Source organism: Tamandua tetradactyla, chromosome 12, assembly GCF_023851605.1.
Source record: "Tamandua tetradactyla isolate mTamTet1 chromosome 12, mTamTet1.pri, whole genome shotgun sequence".
NCBI classification, from domain to species: Eukaryota; Metazoa; Chordata; class Mammalia; order Pilosa; family Myrmecophagidae; genus Tamandua; species Tamandua tetradactyla.
In genome coordinates, this window is record NC_135338.1 from 4,304,845 (window position 1) to 4,310,844 (window position 6,000).

Here is a 6,000-nt window from a genome sequence, read left to right on the forward strand (position 1 = left end):
GCTTGAGGCAACGCATGTAAAAACTCTCAGACCCAGCCCCAAGTGCTAATTCTGTCCTTGTCTCTCCCTCCTTTTTTTTTTTGGAGGATTATGTCTGTATTTTATTTTAGTTCTCTCTTCTCCCCTGTTCTTGGCTTCCCTCATTGTTTTTGTTCTTATTTTTTCTGGCTGGTCTTCTCTCTTTGGTTTCCCTCTTTCTCCTCTCTGTGGATGTTTGTTTTGCCTATGTTTATTTTTCCATCATGAACTTTCCTTGAGTTCCTTTCTCATTTGCCTTTTTGCAGGCGCCTTTTGTTTTACCTGGGGCTCTAGCCCTTTGCACATTGATGTCAACACTGCTGATTTTGGACTTTGTTAGGGAAAGGGGTGGGGGTGGGAGATGTGGGAAGATGGCTCTTAAGGGGCCCAGAGAAAGCTTATTGAGAGTTTGAAGTGGCTGGTTGCGTGGGTATACATATTTTGCAAACATGCATGTCAAGTTCCTGGCCAGAAGTCTGACACTTCCCCACAGGTCCTCAGGACTTTTGAATCTGCCCTGATTTCACTCTCTTTCTTTTTCTTGCCGGTTTCTCTACCCAGTGGCCTTGGAGCCCAGCTCCCCCCTCCCTAACTTCCTGCTGTCTTACTTTCTCTAAAACATGTTTTACCTATTACTACTCTTCTCTAACATGTCACTTATGTGGAACACTGTGATAGTTAGATTCAGTTGTCAACTTGGCCAGGTGAGCATACCTAGTCTTGTTGCTGCGGACATAAGCCAATGGTACGTGAACCTCATCTGTTGCTAATTACATCTGCAGTCAGCCAGGAGGCGTGTATGCTGCAATGAGTGACATTTGACTTAATTGGCTGGTGCTTAAATGAGAGAACGCAATGTAGCACAGCTAAGCAGCTCAGCATTCCTCATCTCAGCACTAGCAGCTCAGCCCAGGCCTTTGAAGATGCAGAAAGAAGTCACCCCGGGGAAAGTTGTTGGAACCCAGGGGCCTGGAGAGAAGACCAGCAGAGACCACCTTGTGCCTTCCACATAAGAAAGAGTCTCAGTGGAAAGTTAGCTGCCTTTCCTCTGAAGAACCAACAAAATAAATCCCCTTTTATTAAAAGCCAATCCGTCTCTGGTGTGTTGCATTCCAGCAGCTAGCAAACTAGAACAGATTTGGTACCGGAGAGTGGGGTGCTGCTGCGGTTTGCAAATGCCAGATATGTTTGAACGGTGTTTTGGATGGCTAAGGGGAAGATTTTGGAGGAACCGTGAAGAGAATGATGGAGAAGTCCTGGAGGGCTTGAAGGGACTGTTGGTGTAAATGGAACCACTGCCAATCTTGACAAAGGAGGACACAAAAGGGAGAGACTGGAGTTTGCAGAGTGAGAACCATGGAAGTTTGGGTCTGAAGCCAAGAAACCTCGGCCAGGAGAGTGGACCCACCTGTATGCATGGAGAGGGTGAGTTTACCCTGAAGGGCGAGGATGAGTCTCCCCTCTCATTGCAGTGGAAGAGTTGTGCAGCCTCGGGCCTTGGTAGCACGCTCCTTGGGGGACTGGGAGAGCCTGGCTGCCACCATGTGGAGGGGTTGAGCGTGTGCCCCAGAAATGGCAGAGAGCCCAGGGGTGGCTCTGATGCCTGAAGAGAGTGGAGCCCAGAGGTGGTCTCCTCGATGTTCCCCGAGGTTGATTTGGAAAGAGGCCGGCCACTGCATAGGCCCTTGGAAGGGGTGGGACTGCCACTTTCTACAGCCGAAGGATAAATGACTTTCAGACTTGGAAATCCAATGGTGTTTGCCTGCAGATCTTCCTTCCAATTTCTCCCTATGGAAATGACAATCTATATCCTGTGAATATCCTCCTTTGCATCTTGGCACTAGACAACTTGTTTTGAGATTCACAGGTCCACAGCAAGAACAGAATTTTTTGCATCTGTTTAAGGTGATGCTTGAAGTTGCCAAGTTGACAAGGGGTGGACATGTGATAGTTAGATTCAGTTGTCAACTTGGCCAGGTGAGCATACCTAGTCTTGTTGCTGCGGACATAAGCCAATGGTACGTGAACCTCATCTGTTGCTAATTACATCTGCAGTCAGCCAGGAGGCGTGTATGCTGCAATGAGTGACATTTGACTTAATTGGCTGGTGCTTAAATGAGAGAACGCAATGTAGCACAGCTAAGCAGCTCAGCATTCCTCATCTCAGCACTAGCAGCTCAGCCCAGGCCTTTGGAGATGCAGAAAGAAGTCACCCCGGGGAAAGTTGTTGGAACCCAGGGGCCTGGAGAGAAGACCAGCAGAGACCACCTTGTGCCTTCCACATAAGAAAGAGTCTCAGTGGAAAGTTAGCTGCCTTTCCTCTGAAGAACCAACAAAATAAATCCCCTTTTATTAAAAGCCAATCCGTCTCTGGTGTGTTGCATTCCAGCAGCTAGCAAACTAGAACAAACACCCATTTGGAAGGGGAGTTTTTATTTAAGAAGGGAAAGGAATTATTGATAATAGCAATAAGAAAAATGGTTGCATATGAAGTGCCAATGCTTATACAAGGCCAAAGTTTTATTGTATTTTTTCTTCATACAAGGTCAAAACATGACATCAGGAACTCACGACGTTGGTCCATTGGGCATAGATTCCTAATGGAATCCATAAAATCAAAAGGATGGAAACAAGCTAAGGGAGTGGTGGGTATTATAGGAAGAAGTCAGGGTGTATTGATTGTATTTTAATTTTCACAAACATTTATTCATTATGTACGCTAGGCCAAGCAGTGTGCTAGGCTTTAAGTATAATTTGGTGAACAATATACAAAAAAGCTGTCTTTAAATACCTTTGATGCTTTTTGTTGTGCTCTAAAGAGTTAGGCTCTCCCTGTAATTCACATCTTGTTTTTAATTTTAGACCTACTTTTCTATCTTGATAGACACCATGGAAGGGAACGTGGGATTTGAGTGTTTTGTGGTGCTTGTGGGCAATAGTTGGTGACATACCGCAATTATTCATCAATGTCCTTAAATGCTTTTATTATGGAAATTTTAAACAAATATATAGAGTAGCAGACTGACTATTTATTACCCATCACTCAGTTTCCAGTAATTATCAATGCTTTGCCAATCTTGTTATCTCTCTTCTTCCTCCACTTTTTTTTTCCTGAAATATCTAAACGCAAATTCCAGACATCATGTTTTGTTACTTTTATTTCAGCATGAATTTCAGATAGGTAAAGACTTTTTTTTTTACATGCTATTATCACATGTAACAAAATGAATAATAATTACATATTATCATTGAATACTCAGTCCCTAATCAAGTTTCCCTGAGTATCTCAAAGATGCCTTTTTATAGGTGGCTGGTGTGAATCAGGATCAAAGAAAAGCTCACACATTACTTTTGGTTCTTCTGTCTCTTAAATCTCTTATTCTATAACAACAGTCCTGGCAACGCAAACACCATCACTAGTGGTAGGTAGGATATTGATAGCCCCTCACATAGTAGAGAGGTGCACATTTTTTTTTTTTTTTTTTTTTTTTTTTTTTTTTTTACATGTACAATCAGTAATTCTTAATAACATCACATAGTTGCATATTCATCATTTCTTAGTACATTTGCATCGATTTAGAAAAAGAAATAAAAAGACAACAGAATAAGAATTAAAACAATAATAGAAAGAAAAAAAAAACAAAAAAAACAAAAACAAAAAACCTATACCTCACATGCAGCTTCATTCAGTGTTTTAACATAATTGCATTACAATTGGGTAGTATTGTGCTGTCCATTTCTGAGTTTTTATATCCAGTCCCGTTGTACAGTCTGTATCCCTTCATCTCCAATTATCCCTTCTCTTTTTTTTTTTTTTAATTAACAGAAAAAAAGAAATTAACCCAACATTTAGAGATCATACCATTCTACACATGCAATCATTAATTCTTAACATCATCACATAGCTGCATGATCATCATTTCTTAGTACATTTGCATTGGTTTAGAAGAACTAGCAACATAACCGAAAAAGATATAGAATGTTAATATAGAGAAAAAAATAAAAGTAATAATAGTAAAATCAAAACAAAACAACACAAAACAAAACAAAAACCTATAGCTCAGATGCAGCTTCATTCAGTGTTTTAACATGATTACTTTACAATTAGGTATTATTGTGCTGTCCATTTTTGAGTTTTTGTATCTAGTCCTGTTGCACAGTCTGTATCCCTTCAGCTTCAATTACCCATTGTCTTACCCTGTTTCTAACTCCTGCTGAACTCTGTTACCAATGACATATTTCAAGTTTATTCTCGAATGTCCGTTCACATCAGTGGGACCATACAGTATTTGTCCTTTAGTTTTTGGCTGGATTCACTCAGCATAATATTCTCTAGGTCCATCCATGTTATTACATGGTTCATAAGTTTATCTTGTCTTAAAGCTGCATAATATTCCATCGTATGTATATACCACAGTTTGTTTAGCCACTCTTCTGTTGATGGAGATTTTGGCTGTTTCCATCTCTTTGCAATTGTAAATAATGCTGCTATAAACATTGGTGTGCAAATGTCCGTTTGTGTCTTTGCCCTTAAGTCCTTTGAGTAGATACCTAGCAATGGTATTGCTGGGTCGTATGGCAATTCTATATTCAGCTTTTTGAGGAACCGCCAAACTGCCTTCCACAGTGGTTGCACCCTTTGACATTCCCACCAACAGTGGATAAGTGTGCCTCTTTCTCCGCATCCTCTCCAGCACTTGTCATTTTCTGTTTTGTTGATAATGGCCATTCTGGTGGGTGTGAGATGATATCTCATTGTGGTTTTGATTTGCATTTCTCTAATGGCCAGGGACATTGAGCATCTCTTCATGTGCCTCTTGGCCATCCGTATTTCCTCTTCTGAGAGGTGTCTGTTCAAGTCTTTTTCCCATTTTGTAATTGGGTTGGCTGTCTTTTTGTTGTTGAGATGAACAATCTCTTTATAAATTCTGGATACTAGACCTTTATCTGATATATCATTTCCAAATATTGTCTCCCATTGTGAAGGCTGTCTTTCTACTTTCTTGATGAAGTTCTTTGATGCACAAAAGTGTTTAATTTTGAGGAGTTCCCATTTATTTATTTCCTTCTTCAGTGCTCTTGCTTTAGGTTTAAGGTCCATAAAACCGCCTCCAGTTGTAAGATCCATAAGATATCTCCCAACATTTTCCTCTAACTGTTTTATGGTCCTAGACCTAATGTTTAGATCTTTGATCCATTTTGAGTTAACTTTTGTATAGGGTGTGAGAGATGGGTCTTCTTTCATTCTTTTGCATATGGATATCCAGTTCTCTAGGCACCATTTATTGAAGAGACTGCTCTGTCCCAGGTGAGTTGGCTTGACTGCCTTATCAAAGATCAAATGTCCATAGATGAGAGGGTCTATATCTGAGCACTCTATTCGATTCCATTGGTCGATATATCTATCTTTATGCCAATACCATGCTGTTTTGACCACTGTGGCTTCATAATATGCCTTAAAGTCAGGCAGCGCAAGACCTCCAGCTTCGTTTTTTTTCCTCAAGATGTTTTTAGTAATTCGGGGCACCCTGCCCTTCCAGATAAATTTGCTTATTGGTTTTTCTATTTCTGAAAAATAAGTTGTTGGGATTTTGATTGGTATTGCATTGAATCTGTAAATCAATTTAGGTAGGATTGACATCTTAACTATATTTAGTCTTCCAATCCATGAACACGGTATGCCCTTCCATCTATTTAGGTCTTCTGTGATTTCTTTTAGCAGTTTTTTGTAGTTTTCTTTATATAGGTTTTTTGTCTCTTTAGTTAAATTTATTCCTAGGTATTTTATTCTTTTAGTTGCAATTGTGAATGGGATTCGTTTCTTGATTTCCCCCTCAGCTTGTTCCTTACTAGTGTATAGAAATGCTACAGATTTTTGAATGTTGATCTTGTAACCTGCTACTTTGCTGTACTCATTTATTAGCTCTAGTAGTTTTGTTGTGGATTTTTCCGGGTTTTCGACGTATAGTATCATATCGTCTG